The sequence below is a fragment of the Meriones unguiculatus genome, chromosome 5, assembly GCF_030254825.1.
Source record: "Meriones unguiculatus strain TT.TT164.6M chromosome 5, Bangor_MerUng_6.1, whole genome shotgun sequence".
Taxonomy (NCBI): Eukaryota; Metazoa; Chordata; class Mammalia; order Rodentia; family Muridae; genus Meriones; species Meriones unguiculatus.
In genome coordinates this window covers 125,120,410-125,137,833 of record NC_083353.1, presented here as the reverse complement: position 1 = coordinate 125,137,833, position 17,424 = coordinate 125,120,410, and the positions used below count along the sequence as shown (strand labels likewise).

Genomic DNA, 17,424 nt, shown 5'->3' with positions numbered 1-17,424 from the left:
AGCACCAAGTATAGCCCAGGCATAAGGACATGCCCTTGTGTCCTCAGTGCTGGAGAGGGACAGGTAGATGGCTGGATCTCACTGGCCGGAGGGTCCAGCTAAAGCCGTGGACTCTGGGTATAGTAAGGGACCCTGCCTCGAAACATAGGGAGGAGGAGTGAGAGCAGAAGACACCTGATAGCATCTTCTATACCACACACACACACACATACACATACACACATGCACGCTCGCACACACATACACATACACAGTAGTAATAAAAGAGTTGAAAGATCTGAGATTATTTAAACCAAAACTGAAAATCATGCAAAATTTTTCGTTTTTTATTCAGAAAAGGGATTAGGGCTACTACTATTTTATCATTTATTAAAGTAAAAAATTCACACAGACACACAAACACATATATAATTGGCAAGGATTATGGAGGCAGTAGTTGAAGGAATAAGGTATTATTTTCAGATGGCACCAAGGAATCATAATTTACCCACTTTCTAGCAAAAGTAGGAAGCAGCATGTCACAGTTATGGTTCAAGAACAGAAATCAGAACAAAACAAGCCTTCTCAGTGACCTCTCTCATGCCAGCACTTAATTAGAAGTAGCTGATTGAGTCAAAAACTTTATTCCGGGCAGATTTGTCATTCGTTTCTTATCTGGAGAAAATAGACTTTTCTTCTTCTCTCCTCAGGAAAGAACACTCAAGACTGAGTGTCACAGCCTAGGGTTTTCTGCTTGTATGATGCCCAAACTTCCCCCAAATGGTAAAGGTGTTAGGTGAATGATTTAGTGTGTTATCTGTTTGGAAAAAAAGAAGTATTTTGTTGTTGTGTTTTGATCAATTGAATTGAGAGACGTCTACTGAGTGACGTTAGCTGTAAAGCAGTATTTGGGAGGAGGGTGGTAGCTAATTATGTGTAAAAGTTTCCCATGCCTTTGTATAAAATCAATGTAAATCTGACACAAAGATTAAAATCCTTCCGATAACTTCTGCTAAGTCTGTGTGTACCCGCAACGTAAGTTGAAAGCCTGTGGAAAATCAACAATGTGTACCTGACAAATGTTTTTCATCACAACCCAAACTGCCTGAGTATAAATCAAGGAAAGTTTTCCATTAAATCCATTAGAGAGGCTTCTAGAGCGGCTACCCAGGCACATATGTGGACACACAGGAACACATGGAAACCTTCATCTGTGCACACAGCAACAAGATGACTAAACCGATGCTTTCAAAGCTATTCCACTCCTGTGAGATGAGAGTGTCATTGTGTACTCCATAAGGAGGAGGAGAGTTCTCAGGGCAACTAGATTTGGAAATTAGATCAGAGGTGAGATCTATGTGCGTTAGGCCTGGGGTATCCAAGCTTCACAATTCCACTTATTATTCAAGAAGGAGAAAAGTCATAGTTGTAGGCTTCCGCAGATCACATGCTAAAGGTTTAGATGTACCTATGATGGTAATGTCTCTCTCTGATAGACCTACAAGAACATACAAATCAATCAAACTCTAAGTATGTAAGTACATAAGTAAGAGCAGGATGTACTGGTCTCAAGTGCCAGGTTAATTGAAGTAAAATATATATTACTAACATATTAACAGATATACCTCAATATACAATATATTAATTAATAATAAAATAATGATATGCAATATAATAAAAATATGTTATTATTGATAGCACACATAGTTATTATATTACTAATATTACTATTTATATAAATTAGTAATATTTAGAGACCTAAAATACACATGTTTCAAAGAGATAAATGTAAATAAACCACACATAACATATAAAATGTATGGATTGTTAAATTGTGTTTATAAAAAGGAACAATTAACAAAGGTAAGTGGAAAATTAATTATGGGTACATTAGAAAAAAAACAAAGATTTCTTAAAATTCAAAACATAGAACAATATACTAGGTAATTACTAACAGAAGCCATAATAGTAAGCTGGTACATAATTACACTAAAAATAGAGAAAATAGGGCTACAGCAAAAACATGTACAGTTCAGAAAGGGAATACTATTTGTAATGTTGGCATTTTAGGTGTGTGTCTAAAAATAACATTCTGAAAACATACATGGCAGCCCTTTATTGCACCACGAGAACCTGAAAATCCACCTTCTTAGTGGAAGAGTTAAATCTAAATCTTACATCTTTAGATAAATCAGACAAACTATCATTAGCTACACAGAAAGTTTGACAAATTTAGTGTCTTGTTTGATAGAGTGGCCATATGTAGATATTGTATCAAATAAGTATATGCTTTGTTTCCAAGGACAAGCATTACTTATAGAATCTGACTGTACATTTGGATATTATTAATATAATTCAAAGTCAGTGCACAGGTTATTTTCACTAAATCTGGTGTGGTTAAAAATAAATAAGACTCATATGTTCTTAAACTTCAAAAGGATTTCTACTTAACTCACAAAGGAGGAAATCACAGTAAGACTGAAAAATTTAGAGATAAAATTTCCAAAAAAAAGTTTTATTTAAGCTCAGAGATACACAACACTTCTACTCTTAATCTGGAGCTGAAAATAAATCTTCAAAATATACAAGACAGAAAACCAAATATTCAGCAGAAACAAATCATGGAAATTACTTAAAATCCATATACTTTTACACAAAAATCATTGCTAAGAACTGATAGTTTGAAAGTATTTATAAGTAAAGGATTAAGATTCTTTTTGTCATGACTACCTGAATAGTGTTTCATCAGGTCATAAATTTGCAAGAATAGCAATAATTTAGTTAAAAATACATGCGATAATTTTATAGACATGAAATGACTGTTTTGCCATCTTTCCTAAGCGTCATGAGAGTTATATTATTTTTGCTTATCAGGGATGGCTTCCTTGTGAAAACTGATATCATCTATGATGACACGTGAAATCATGATCTGGGGACTGACAACCAGTGAGTCAGTGGGCGCTTGCTCACAGCTCTAGATAAAAATCCCTCAGATTGCTTCCTAGCTGGCCCAAATGCAGATGGACATGATAGAGGACAAGCATGTCGTGGAACGAGACGCTGAGTTGGAGTAAGAAGGCCTTGGTTCAAATCAGAGCTGACTCATGATATTACCAATGCATGCGGCACGTGTTCACCCTCCCTCTCTCTCTGCCTCTCACCCGAGACACAGTTTTGCTTTTGACACTTTATTCCGAATTTAACAGTGTACACATGCCACGTGCTAGGGTTAGTGTTAAGGAATGGGTCTATCTTATTTCTCTTTTTAATCCCAAGCATCAGAAGAGCAGTTGCTTGCCAAGGCAGAAGGTTAGGGGAGTAACTGCGCCACACATTGGCACGTGTTGGTCCTCAGGGGCTTTCTAGTAGACAAGTAAGAAAGCAGGAGAGAGCAAGTTCTCAGCTTGACGGACCGACAGAACTGCTCTTCTCCCCGCGACCTGCTGCCAGTTCGGACCCTATACGATAGGAGGACATTCCTACTGAACAATACGTTTCGTTTGCAGTATTGTTGGGGATACACCAGACTGGAGAGCAGGAATGTGAAGGGAAATGGACAGCAAACAGGACTGAATATAGCACCATTCTCAGGAATGTAGAACAAAGAGATTTTAGGACATAGAGGAGGGGCTATCTGGGCAGGTGAAGGGGAAGCGAGAGAAGGAGGGAGGACTCAGCCTTTCAGTTTAGGAAGAATTGCATGCCAGGTCTCTATTGCAAAATCTGGCAGAAACATTGCACAACATATCAACAGTTTGAAACAGTAATACACTTGTAGCACTTTATCTTGCTATGTGTTTAAGACACGAAGCATTTCATTTGAATCTCTTACCTGGAGCAAATCTTTCCCTGAAAATTGCATATGATTTCACTTTTCTTCTGGACTCACGGAAGCAAATACGTGTCTCTCTCAGAGGCTCCTAATGTCTCTGTTAGTAACTATCTATACCCCTGTCTGACCGGTTTGGCTTGTTTAAGAACCTAGTTTTCATTCACCCTGGGGGGTCATATGGAAAAAGAAGGGTTTGTGCTGACAGGATGAAGACAGGATTTGAAGACACAAGGCTATCAATGAGTTAGCTTCTGTGTGCTATGAAGAATTTATGTCAGACCATTTTGAACAACAGAATACAAACAGACACATGTTCTTTTCTTTATAATAGATGTGTAAACTAGGCACTTTCTTTCTCATATCACATTTGCTCCCATTAGAAAGACTCAGTGCCAGACTATAAGGTGAGTCTCTGTCTGGTCCACCAAGAGATTATAAATCAGCATGTTCATTTTTTATTTTAAGTTTAGAAAATGATAAATATTTACTTTCTTCACCTCAGAACGTATAGTAAATCCCCAGATAAAAAACATTTTCAAGGCTACAATGAAATAGACCGCTGGCGCTGAGCCATGCTTAGAAACTCTGAGACAACTCTAGTCTACCTGAGGTACTTGGCCTCAGGTCAGAAGACTCAGCTGGAAGCAGGAACGAGGCCATAGGACGCCATCTGCTGTTCCTTTGTCTTTCTGTCTTTCTTTTAACTTCATTGTGGTTTCTCCTGATAGCAATTTCGTGGGTGCAAGTGCAGAGAATAGAAATTACAAAATTTTGTTTTTAAAAGCTACATGTGAGATATTTGCATTCCCTCATGCATTCCTTTTCATATTTATGTGAAAATATATATTTTCTTATATACAAACGTGTTATATCTAACATGTATATTTTCATATATATAATATTAGCTTTCTGTTACTATAACAAAATGTGGAGGGAAGCCCTGTTTTAAAGAGGCAACACTTATTTTGTCTCCGAGCCTCAGGGGTTTTATGTTATCAGTAGTTTCTCAGACACGTTGTGCTGGGCCAGTAGTACACAGCAAATCGCAGTTGGAGTTTCATTCCTTTCAAGGCAGCTGACCAGTAGCAGTGGAAGAGAGTAGGAGAGACAATGGGAGATAAGACAGAGGAACAAATAAGGCTCCTACAAACATGGTTGAGCAAACGTCCTTATTGTGTACTTGAGCCTCTTTTGGATATATGCCTAGGAGTGGTATAGCTGGATCTGTGGAAGCACCAGATTGCTTTCCAGAGTGGTTGTACAAGTTTACTTTCCCACCAGCACTGGAGGAGGGTTCCCCTTTCTCCACAACCTCTCCAGCATGTGTTGTCTCTTGAGTTTTTGATCTTAGCATTCTGATGGGTGTAAGGTGAAATCTTAGGGTCATTTTGATTTGCATTTCCCTTATGACTAAGGACATTGAACATTTCTTTAAGTGTTTCTCTGCCATTCGATATTCCTCTGAAAGGCAACCTTTGGGCAGGGTGAAGGGAATCTTAGGAAAGAAGTGGGAAACAGTAAGATCTGGAGATGACAGGATCTCCACAAGGAGAGCAACAGAACAAAAAAATCTGAGCACAGAGGTCTTTCCTGAGACTGATACTCCAACCAAGAACCATGCATGGACATAACCTAAGACCCCTGCATAGATGTAGCCCATGGCAGTTCAGTATCCAAGTGGGTTCCATTGTAATAGGAATAGGGACTGTCTCTGACATGAACTGATTGGCCTGCTCTTTAATTACCCCCCTCCGGGGGAAGCAGCCTTACCAGGCCACAGAAGAAGACAATGTAGCCAATCCTGATGAGACCTAATTGACTAGGATCAGAAAGAAAGAAAAGGGGTCCTCCCCTATCAGTGGACTTGGGGAGGGGCATGCATGCAGAGGGTGGAGTAAGGGAGGGATTGGGAAGGGAGGAGGGAGGGAACCACATGCGGGCTACAAAGTGAATAAAGTGTAATTAATAAAGAATTAAAAAATAAAAATGGAATAAAAAAAAAGACAGAGGAACAGAGAAAGGGGGGAAAAGAGGACGAGTAAAGAGAGAGGAAGATCAAAGAGGGGAGCTAAGTGCCAATATCATCTTGAAGAGAAGTTCCTACAGAGTGGTAGTTAGCTCAATGTTGAAGGGAATCTGATGCCATGATAAGGAACTCTAATGCTCTTATGTTATAGTGATATTCTAAGGGTCTATTCTTTATATTTGTCCTTTTCTTTTTAGTGCCTTTTTAGTGCTGGGGTTGACCCAGAGCCTTTCAGATGACAGGAAAGTGTTCCACTCTGAGCCACATCCACAGAAGTCTACAGATCCAAGGAGATTTATGATAATCTTACTTGTAACATTTGCTCTTCAAGTAAGCTAAACAGATAAAATCTCTGTAAGCTAATTTTTGTAAGCAGGGTGTTATTATGTGAAAGTACCCTGAGTCCTGGAAGTATTTGTACCTGTAACTCTCTTATCATGTATTAAGGCAAAACTGCATGCAGTTTGCAGTGGCCTAAGAAAGCCAGGCTAAGTAGACAGGAGCAATCTAACCTTGATAAACTGTTAGAACAGTCTGATAGTAATTATTCATCAACAGAAAGGGACACAGGATTAACCTTGTACCGTGCTTTCTCTAAAAGTATGTCCTTAAATGTCATAAATGTCCTTGCTTCATCTGCTCTTAACTATTTTAGTAAAACCTTTTATTAAAAATAGAATCAAGTGGCGTTTATGCTATTTCTATAATTTATCCTTTCATGGTTTGTTTTAAACATAAAGTCAAATTATGTTATTTCTTGCATCTGCAATTATACCACTTGGTTTTCAGACAGAACATTTATGATAAAACAGTAACATTTACCACTGAGATTGCCTACTACAGACAAGGGCTGAGCTGTGTGTGTGTTTGTGTGTGTGTATATACGCATATATGTGTGTGCACATATGTGTGTATGTATATATTCGTGTGGATATCTATGTCTATCTGTGGATGTTTATATATGTGTGTTTATCTCTGTGGAGATGTGTTTTGGCCCATGTGTGATCTTCTGAGAACAACCTTCAGATATGAGTTCTCACCTTCCAATCATGTTCTGAGATCCAGGCTATCTGGACCATAAGTTTCTGTATTCTTTGCCTCCCATCTCCTCAAATGTGCATGCTAGGATTGTAAAGGCTTGTAATATTGCTTCTGGCTCGTGTTATGCTTTAGCTAGTATTACTTTATGTTTTTTGTTTTTGTGTTTCATTGCAAGAGGTAAAATTCAAAAATACCACAGCCAGAAATTTCTAGTGTCTTCCTAAAGAGTTCCCATGAAGTGATTTAAAGAATCAATGTCAAAGTACATTTTGATTTTCACTGTAGGTGTCATCTCCCTGACTCCATAGCAAATAGGATTCTTTGTCCAAAATGCCTGATATCAGCTGCCAATCTTCCTCTAAGTCTGGGAAAGCCTTCACCATTGGCTTTGGGCATGGGAAAAAGTTAACAGTCATTTCTAAAACTAAATGCAAAAAGTTGTGACCCAAACCTTGAGGTTGACTATGCATATTTTCTATATGCTCAGCACACACCTCACTCTCTTCTTAATGTCTACACATAAAAACTACTGAAGCAGAAATGTATCCACTAAGTAACAGCCTCAGACAGAATCCACTGGGCATTCAGCAGCTGGTTATTACCAGGCAATGTCTACTGAATAGAAATGGACATTTCCTGCTCTTTTGAAATGTGTTACACGCAGCTTCTGCCTACCGCTATAGCATTCCAGCAACTGATCTGAACCACTTAGTACCTCACTGAAAAGTACATTCAGTGGAATGTGAGTATGAAGCCATGCTTTGTACATCTCTATTCTAAATATCAGAAGCAGGAAAAGAGAGAGATTTCTTGATAAAGTTATCTGAAAATCAAGTGCAAGCCACAATGTTGTTATATTAAAATTTTTTTTTAAAAAGTTGCTTTTTCTTTCTTTCATATCAGCTAGGGATGATGGAAAAGGAATCAATAGAATAGGAAGCTTTTATGAACTAGAACTTTTAAGCCATCAAAACCACTATGTGTTCACACCTACGATAAAGGAGCAATAAATTGCTATTGATGTTTCCAAGACTGCAAAGCCAAGAGTATGGGTGTTAGTGAAGATCCAATCACTTTATTTTGAAATCTTATCCAGTTATAGGAAAGGTTCCTTGAAGACCAGGCAGGATACGCACGAAGGAGTACAACTCAGCAAAGGCAGGAGTCACACTCCCATCCAGCCTTTAATTTCAAACTTAGCTTTAAAGTGGCATATTGCTGCTTCGGGGGGTGGAGGGGTGGGAGGGTGATGTCATCCCAGATGTTGGAGACTTCCTCTCCATGGTGCTCTGCTCCAGCTCAGAAAGCCTAACTCCCGTCTTTTGTTGTCAAAAGCACTTGATTTCCTGTGTTAGACTTTATCTTTCATGCCCTAAATGTTAGATTCTTTCTAAATAATACGGTAGCATATCAGGATGCAAGCATCACCCATATTCATTCTTAATCTCTTTTCATGTCAGAGTTTCAACTGATCATATGAAACTCCAATGAGATACAGCTGTGGTTCTAAGTTATGGATGATGAAATTTAAACCACAATTGTTTCTCTGTTTGTTTTATAGATGTGGGTCTTCTCTCATTCCTTTTGTGAACAGTGTATGCAGCACCCTGGCAGTTACCCCTCTTTCTGAGCATTGTATGATGATAACAGCTGAGCACCCGCTCTGAATGCAGACATAGGCTAACAGTGCCTCTGGCTGTACTGAGCCACCTACAGCTTGGCTGGCAATTGTTTAAAGAGCACTCCCCCGCTCCTAAAAAGGCTTGCTTAAAACCACAGTCCTTCCAAAAAACACACATACATAAAACACATTAAAACCTTAACATAGTTACTGTGAGAAACGCACTCCCGCATAATACTTACACGTGGATCCCACAGTTCAGAAAGGAGATCTAGAACACAGAGACTGCATTCTAAAGACCCGGAGACGGATACTGACTGCGCTGCAAGGAAACAATACATAAAAGTAGCCCCTGAATTTCTTTTTCAGGTTGACTCACTGGGTAAAGAATGTTTAACACCTGACAGTTTAGGAATGGTCAGAACATGGAGAAAGCACAGGATGCTGATGGGTGATGGTGATTTCTTAGTGTGTGTGGCAAGGTGCACTTTGACTATTTGTAAGGCATGGCTTTAGCCTTTAGTAGCCTTTGCAGTAAATACTCTTCTGGCTTCTTCAAGTGACCGCATTAAAGCTGGTCAGTTACTGAGTTCATTTTGGTTTCAACGGTCAGATTAATGCTGATATTTTCCTAGCAGAATGGATATTTTCAGATAGCTTCAAAGCAGTCACCCTTAAACTGAAAGAAAGCAAAATTTCTAACCAAAGAAAGCAACAAATAGAGAAAGACAGGCCTAGCAACATTGCTTGAGAATTAGACATAGAACATTTCGTTTTGGTTATTTGCCTTAGGATCTGATTGTTGGCAAGTGGACCAGAAGAATGCTAATTTTTTGTGGGGTTTTTACTGATCTGGAAAACCTAGTGTGTGCCCGACCTTTAAAGCAACATTAGTGTTCCCAGCTGTCTACAGAATACAGCTCCAAGGAGAGAATGATTTGTCATTTTCTCAGAAGAGGATGATTATAGAGTAATCAAGTACTTTTCATGTTGTAATGGATAAATTAGGATAACAAGTTCACTCACTGAATATTGACATTACCAGGGGAAGTGGGTGCAGACCAGGCTGGCCACAAGCAACTCATTTCCTCTTGTTATGTGGACAGAGGATCTCCGGGAGAAGAGACAGAAAGAACCATACACGATTCTCTCCCTACCCTGACAATGAGTGTACCGCCCAAATGATGTCATTTTCCAGGCAGGGAATATTTAAAAACCTCTCTGGTAGCATTTGTATTGTTTTGAAAAGAGGCAGTGCTCAAACTGTCCGTTTTTTGACTTTCCCTATTCTTTCTTTTGGTGCAAGGGACTCTAAATAGAGAGTATGTATGTGAAGGAGGGATATATGTGAGTGTGTGTTCCTGGACCTCTAGTGAATCAGCTGCAACTTTATCCTCAGCATCCCTTATTCTCTCCTTTCATAGCCAGCAACAACCCTCCAAAGGCCTTCTTGTAACTTGCCCTTCTGTGGGCACCGTGATCCCAACTCACATACCTGCTTCAATGTAGATATCGTGGAGACCTGGGTTTGAGAAGAACAAAGCTCAGCTGCTGTTTCTTACAAGAAAGCAAGAACACAAAAGGAGAAATCAGCTCTAATTTATAGTAGTCTACTTTATGTATTCTTGTTTCAGACCTCAGATTAAAGCAATATTAACCACCTTAATTTACATTCATGTGCTCAAATAATTATTTTATTAACATTTACTTGCATAAATAAAATAGAAGCTTACAATGCAAGTTTGGAGTTCTGAGTTTGACCTCCTAACACTTAACAAAAAGGCATGTGAAAATCTATAATAATATTTATCCTCTAAATTCTATTGTAATTGGTTACTTTTAAAGTTATATACTTCAGAAAGAAACCATCTAGTTGAAAACTATACAATGTTATTGTCCAGTATTAACTTTTGGAACTAGTTGGACTAAATTATTTTAGGGTTTGGACAGGAACAGACAAAGATTATTTCAAATCTTGAACAAGAGAACAGAATATAACCGAAGCTACAGAATTAATACCATGCATATTCACGACTCCCTTTTGTCAAAGAACAGGGATAATCCACTCCTATGTACTAAGGACTTGATCAAACCTAGGAAGACACTGGGGCACAGGGTTTTCATTGCCTGTCAGAGTAAATTAAAGACTGTCTGGACAGGATAATCCCAGAGATCTATAAAGGCGGAAATAAAATTGGATGATCATGTAAGGGAGAAAATGTAATTTCTTTATGTCATGGTTCCTGTCAAAGTTACCTAATAAGGGGCAGATTAACAAGAGCGAAGGTGACAGATGTAGTTGATAACAGTTTTACATGGCCTAGACCTTTCATCAGTGAAGACCCAAAGAGACAGGCACGCTTGTGCATTGTCATAGGTTTGGTGAAGGCTGCAGCTCTGTGGAAACGTGACCTGGCAACGCCAGGGTGTGAGCTAATAGTAATAAACAGCAGGCCTTGTTTGACCCCTGTGTCTTCAGAGTAAGGGCCTTTCTTTCTGCTCCTGCATGTGAGCTTTGCTCCTACTTTGAAGGAAAGGCCAATGTTACTGTTGAGTCTACTTTAGGAGTAGAGGGCAGGTAAAGGTCAGTGGGTGGCTTTCCTAATTCTGCTTCTCATCAGATGTCATAATGGGGATGGTGGCAGTTTCTGAACCCTATCAACAGAAAATCATACAGGTACTCTCCCTGGAGAGAGGTATGGGGCAGATGAGGATGTCAGAGGATGGCCTCATGAAATGGTTGGAATTTTCTGTCTCTGCACAGGGTTACACCCCTGTGTCCTTCTACAGCTCACAAAGGGTGTTCTGAACCTCACCATGTACACACTTGCTAAGGAAAAAAAAAAGCAGCAATGAAATAAGAGTGGGGCTGCTGTTCCCTTAGGCTTATGTCAACAGGGAGTCAGAGATATGCATCATTGAGTAGTCTACCGAAAGGCATGTTCTGCACTGATTTGTACAAACAGAATGTTTGTCAAGGTAAACCTATACTTTTCCACTGAGTGTGCCTTCTCTGAAATATACTTTTCCTGGAAATAGCTGTAATTTTAGTAAAATCTGAAGCACAAATGGAGATGCATGTTTTCACACACTTGAGCAGTTCATGACATTCAGGGGTGTATTACAGGTATGGAGATGCCTGTTATCCTAATGTCAAGTATAATTTGAATACCGTTCGTATTTTCCATTTAAGAAAAATTACTGGTTCCATATAGGTAGTTCTTCCCAATTCCTAAAAGGTAAGGGAGGCATGAATTTTTATATATTCTGTGGTATATTGAGTCTAAAATTCACTAGAGTCCAATGATTGCTTTTGAAAAGTCCAAACCTTGTTTTTATGTATTTGAGGAAAGCTTGTAGGTTATGCAATTCCTGCCCTGTGGAAGCAGAAGGGGAGAAAGAGAGGAGCGGAGGGAGGGTGGTGGGAGGGCATTCTGAAGAATGAGAACACAACCACGAAGCTACAGTCCTGCCATACTCAAGACACCCCTGCATGCTACCTCAAAATGTCAACTTAAAATAGTGAAAAAAAGACAAAGAGAAACATGAGCTCTGTCACCACGATGGTTCAGAAGCTTAAGTGAGAGATTTTGTCTCCATTTCGATGTGGGTTTTCAGCTCTAACACACCTTAAAGACAGTTACGGCAAAGTGCGTGGGGCACACTTCTTACAGACGAGTGTGAGGAGTCAGCACCCTCCTCTCAGTTACTGTTACCATGGTGGCCCCGCGATTGCACGCGGTGTGATGTACACTAACATCTCAGACGCCCTCCTGGGTTAACTCAAGCGACCATAACTAAAGCCTCTGATTTTTCTAGAAACTGATTAATTGATGATTAAAATGGACGCTCCTTTTCTACATACAGTGGCTTTCGTTTCACCGAAATAAAATCCCTGTTACCGGCGTAAATGAGAGTGTTGTAAGTTTGCGAAGTTCCAGACTTCACACACTCGGGGTCTTTGCACACGGAATGAAGAATTTGACCGTGAAGGTCAGTGTGTTAGGTCCTCGGCGCCACACACGAGTCTGTAGAGTTTCGCTCTCAGAATAAATGATACGCTTTCGTCCACTTCTTATTCTGGCTTCCCTTGTGTTCGTATAGCTGAAGCTCTGTATTCTCACCTTTGACAATTCTGAGGATCACCACTCTCTGCAGTCATCTGCATTTGCGCTTTCATTCTCTAACACCGCACGGATTCCATATCTACTAGAGTAATAGGACGCAGAATAACATTCACATAGATGTGATAGCTCAACACTGAAGAAGTTGGCATTCTCCTGATGAAAGCGATTGCGTTCAGTTGCCCATTTTCCTCGTGTGGTGAAGAATCTAAAGGGCTGTGCGCTGGGGTTTTCCAGACACTGGGTTAGATCACAGATAAAGGAAGGCATCATAGGTTTACGTTGCAGGGAGAGTCAGTGTTGGGTTTTCCAAGGACACCGAATCTCTGTCTCTCTCTCTTTTTCTCCCAGCGCGGAGTAAGCGCTTTTAACTATTAGCGAGCGCCACCTTGTGGACAGGAAAAGCTTCTCCATCTACCTGCACCTCCTTCCGGTCTGCGGGTGGAAGCAGGCCTAGCGCTGAGAGCAAGCCTGCCTCCCGCAATCAGGATTACCGCCCTTGAGCGCGAGCTGACCTCCAGCACTCTTCCAGTCGCTAGGTTCTCACTACCTACAGGACATTCATTTTGTTTGCCCGCGACAGGAGACAGTTGGCCTCTCCTGATTCTCATTACCAGAATCAAATGAGGCGTGCGGTTTCTTAGGGGCTCAGGTTTGATTCCACAGTTTGTCCTTTTTTATGCAAGAAAAGACCATACTCTCTGGTAGTACAGAAAAGCTTTTAGAAAAGAACCACTGACAATGTCTGTGCTGGAAAGTTACTGGGGTTGAGTAAATAGGCTTTAAAATGAGCGTTCTGTTTGTGTTGGGATTTGGGAAAAAATATTCAAAATCTAAGAACCGAGTATGCCAAGTACTTTGAATTAAGGACGTTGGAAGGACTCACCTCGGGACAATGGCCTCTCTGAATTTACTGAGTACGCATTCTGACTTTAACAAATTGTTCATTCCATGTGCAAATATCTAGAGTGCCTGTGAAGCCTGGAGCTTTGCAAACTTAGAGTACATTTACGTCAGCACTCAGTCAGAAGCACCTATTGTATAATAGCTAGGAAAGCAATAAAAAGTGCTTTAGGAGTGATCTTTAACTACTTTCTGCAGGGTGGCAATTTTTGATTTTCATCCTATACACATAATTCACGTTAGTGAAATGAAAGTTTGCATCAGTGTCACATAGAGACTTCTCAAATTTGAAACTCTGCTTGGCATTGAAAGAGATAACAGCCAACGGGCGCGTGCAGAAATGGAAGCCATTTCACAAACTAACAGATGCAAACGAGTAATTGACAGCTTAGGGAGAATGACTTTGTTTCCTGGGCGGCAACTTGAGAAGGCAGCACTCATCCGTCATGACTTCATTTCTGCCTGCTCTCTCTCATCAGTAGCCTGAATTCTTTTATTGTCCCCTCTTCCTTCTTTACATTTAGTTGTACTTGGGAACAGGTAAAAACAAGGTTCTATCACGACTTACCATTTGAAGTTTTTGAACCTATAAATTTTGCTTTTACCATGACTCTCCAAAATTAAATGATGACAGTGATAATTCTTGCTATATCCTGCCCTTTCAACTGGTATTTCAGGAGACAGTGTTTGAAATTAATCTGCACACAGAGAGTGAGAGAGAGAGAGAAAGGAAAGTTTTGTTTATGGATTTTCTAACTGCATTTAAGAATTAGGACTTTTAAATGAATCAGGAAATTTTACAACTGTACTTAGGGAACATCAAATTAAAGATTTCACCAAAAATGGCTCATAGCACACTGTACCTTCTTGTTTTTGCCCGTCTCTTCTTCCTTCACCGTCAGGAATCTCGAGAGGGAGCAGCCGGTAGCTGAGGTTGTGTGTAATAATTTACTAATCACCAATGGAGTTTGCACGCTGTTGTTTTAGCTTATCAGCTGCTACACAAATAAAACTGCATGTTCACATGATTTGCTTGAACTCCTAAGTGACTGGTACAACTGCTCCCAAAATTTTCTGTTATCTTTTCCATTAACACCTATTTTATTTCTTTTTTTGCCAGTTTAGCAACCAACTGGGGTTTAAGACTTCCTTCTTCACCAACTTCCTAAGAAATGGTGTGGAAAGTTACAGGGTAAAAGAGGCTTGCCAGGCCTTCTTTTTATTTTTTTCTTTTTATTTTATTATTTTTTTTATTAATTACACTTTATTCACTTTGTATCCCCCATAAGCCCCTCCTTCTTTCCCTCCCGATCCCACCCTCCCACACCCTTCTTCACAAATGCCCCTCCCCAAGTCCACTGATAGGGAAGGTCCTCCTCTCCTTCCTTCTGATCTTAGTTCATCAGATCTCATCAGGAGTGGCTGCATTGTCATCTTCTGTGTCCTGGTAAGGCTGCTCCCCCCCCTCAGGGAAGGGGATCAAAGAGCAGGCCAATCAGTTCATGTCAGAGACAGTCCCTCTTCCCATTACTATGGAACCCACTTGGACACTAAACTGCCATGGGCTACATTGCCAGGCCTTCTTAATGCTATTAGTCTTTGAGACTCTTATGTTCCTCTCACTGTGGCTCCAGAGGCCACAACTTCTATGATTTCCCTTTAAGGCTACTGGCTTCATTCCTCTCTTCAGGTTTAGAGTTCTATGCAACACCTCTGAAACTTCCTCGTGACAATTTAAAAAATAATCTTAAAGTTTGACGTCATTGTAGAACATGTAGATGGCTTGGGATACACCATATTAGAAATTAAAATAGAAAAACATGTAAAATATGTATTCAACAGTATCTGATACTACATAGTAAAATAAGCAGGTATTTTAAAGAAAAAGTGTTATGTGCCATAAAAAAGGAGCATATGGCATTATTATTATTATTATTATTATTTACATTTCATGAAACTCATTAATAGATAAATCCAATGGCTGTGTTTGAATTTATTTTGTTGCAAACTGTGATATACTTTTACACTCAGCCTCTCTCCATTATCTGTTTGGAAAGTGTTTACTATTTTACTAGTTGTCTTTTTTTTTTTTTTTTGTCCTGTGGATATTGCTACTTAATATTATAGCAAAAGTCATCAAGTAGCAATTGCTTAAACATTAGTCACAGCATGGAAGTTGTAATCCAATTAAATGATTCATGTAGAATCGCACTAAAATTCACTGATTCACTTTGCAACATTATTTGCTTCTATGACTTGAGAACTTGGAACTTTGCTTATTTGAAATATTAAGACTTACTGGGTTACACCATGTTCTAAATATTGGAATATGTCACTGTACAAACCTAACTAGCCACATTTGTTGACTTTAATAGTGACCTAAAATCTTTAAGTGCTCAGGAAATACAAAGTTCAGAGTGGCAGATATAGGATTTATAAAATTTAATCTTTTACTCCAAAGGTTGATCTCTGGTGTTGGCAGGGACTTTATTCAGTTCTTTCCCCTAAAATAACAAATTCTTGACTCCTACAGTTTTGAGTTTCCTGAGCAGCCAGCACTAAAGTCTGTTCCTGAGGGATAATGGTGACACAAGGTGTCCTTGAGACTAAAGAGATGGCTTGGCAGTTAAAAGCACATCTGCTGAGGGAGAGGACCTATGCTTGGTACTCAGTTCCGACAGGCAGCTCCACAACAGCCTGTACCTCCAGGGGATCCTACGTCCTTTCTGGGCACAGCGTGCAGCTGCATGTGTGCTCTTCACATGCTTACAGTCAGTCACACACATACACACACACACACAAAGTAAATAATACACAAAATTTTTAAAAGAAAAAAGTGGCCTTTTCACTCTAAAGAGGGTTGATTTAACTCTCTGATCAAACTATCCTGCGTTTGTGTTTCCTGGAGATCTAGTTATCATTTCACAGTAACTTGGTAAATATATATATATATATATATAATATATATTCAAATATTTCCATTAAAACTATCACGTCCTGGCTGGAGTGTCGTGAGTCATAGATGATGTGTGTAATTTTCGTGGTTCTAGGAATTATATTTAGGTCTCCACTCACATAGACAAGTGGTCTACTAATGTGCATTGCATGTCTGTATGATACGTTTTGCGTGTACTTGCAGCTGGTTATGGGTGCTGCACTAATGTATATTCTGTGTCTGTCTGAAGTTTTGTGCATATACTTGCAGCTGACCAGGGGTGTGTGGAGGGCAGATGACATGGGGGTCAGAGGCATCAGATCTTCCAGGAGTCAAACATCCAGGAGTACAGAACATCAAACACCAGATGTGGGTGCTGGGAACCGAACTGTAATAATAAAAACATTGTCATATTAAAATCGCCTTGGTTAAGATTGTTGTTGGAGTTCTCATAATAGTGCTGTGTGTAGTTCTCTGCAAGAGCAACACATACTTGTAACATCTGATCCATCTCACTAGCCCCTTTGTCATTTGTAGAAATGTGTTTAGGTTTTATAAGGAGCACTGACTTTCATCCAAAGTCATACACCTCATGGGAACATGATACCATACGACATTTGTGTAAATACTACTGGCATTCTTGTTCACATCCGTCTGAAAATCCTCTGTACTTAGTCTTTGTCCTCTGCATGCGTGTGTAATATGAGTGCCACCGTATCTTGGATCTGAAATGTCTCCCAACATCCATGTGTTAAAAGCTTGTTGCTTTGGTGTTGTAGGAGAGAGCTAACACGTTGAGAGTTAATGTTAGGAGGTGGGTTTAGTAGGTGAAAGTTACCAAATTGGGAGCTTGACTTGGGCTAGAAAACTTCCAGTGGTGCAATGAGAGGACAAACCTGAGTGTTAGACACGAAACCGGAGCTTGCGGTTGCTTTGAAGACCATGAATGAAAACTGCCAGTTG

The 17,424-nt window shown here is 39.7% G+C and overlaps 1 protein-coding gene across 4 annotated transcripts in view; it reads right to left on the bottom strand.

Moving 5' to 3' along the window:
* Pik3c2g (phosphatidylinositol-4-phosphate 3-kinase catalytic subunit type 2 gamma) overlaps window positions 1-14,465 on the bottom strand; it is a 345,180-nt gene extending 330,715 nt beyond the window's left edge. The window contains exon 1 of one of the 4 annotated variants that reach the window (XR_009591996.1): window positions 8,742-9,239. The gene's annotated coding sequence lies outside the window, so the exon portion shown is untranslated. Of the gene's footprint in view, window positions 1-8,741; window positions 9,240-9,994; window positions 10,054-14,389 lie in introns of those variants that run through there. The other 3 variants (XM_060384334.1, XM_060384335.1, XM_021648649.2) reach the window with 3 other exon arrangements.
* Between the last annotated feature and the right edge of the window lie 2,959 nt (window positions 14,466-17,424).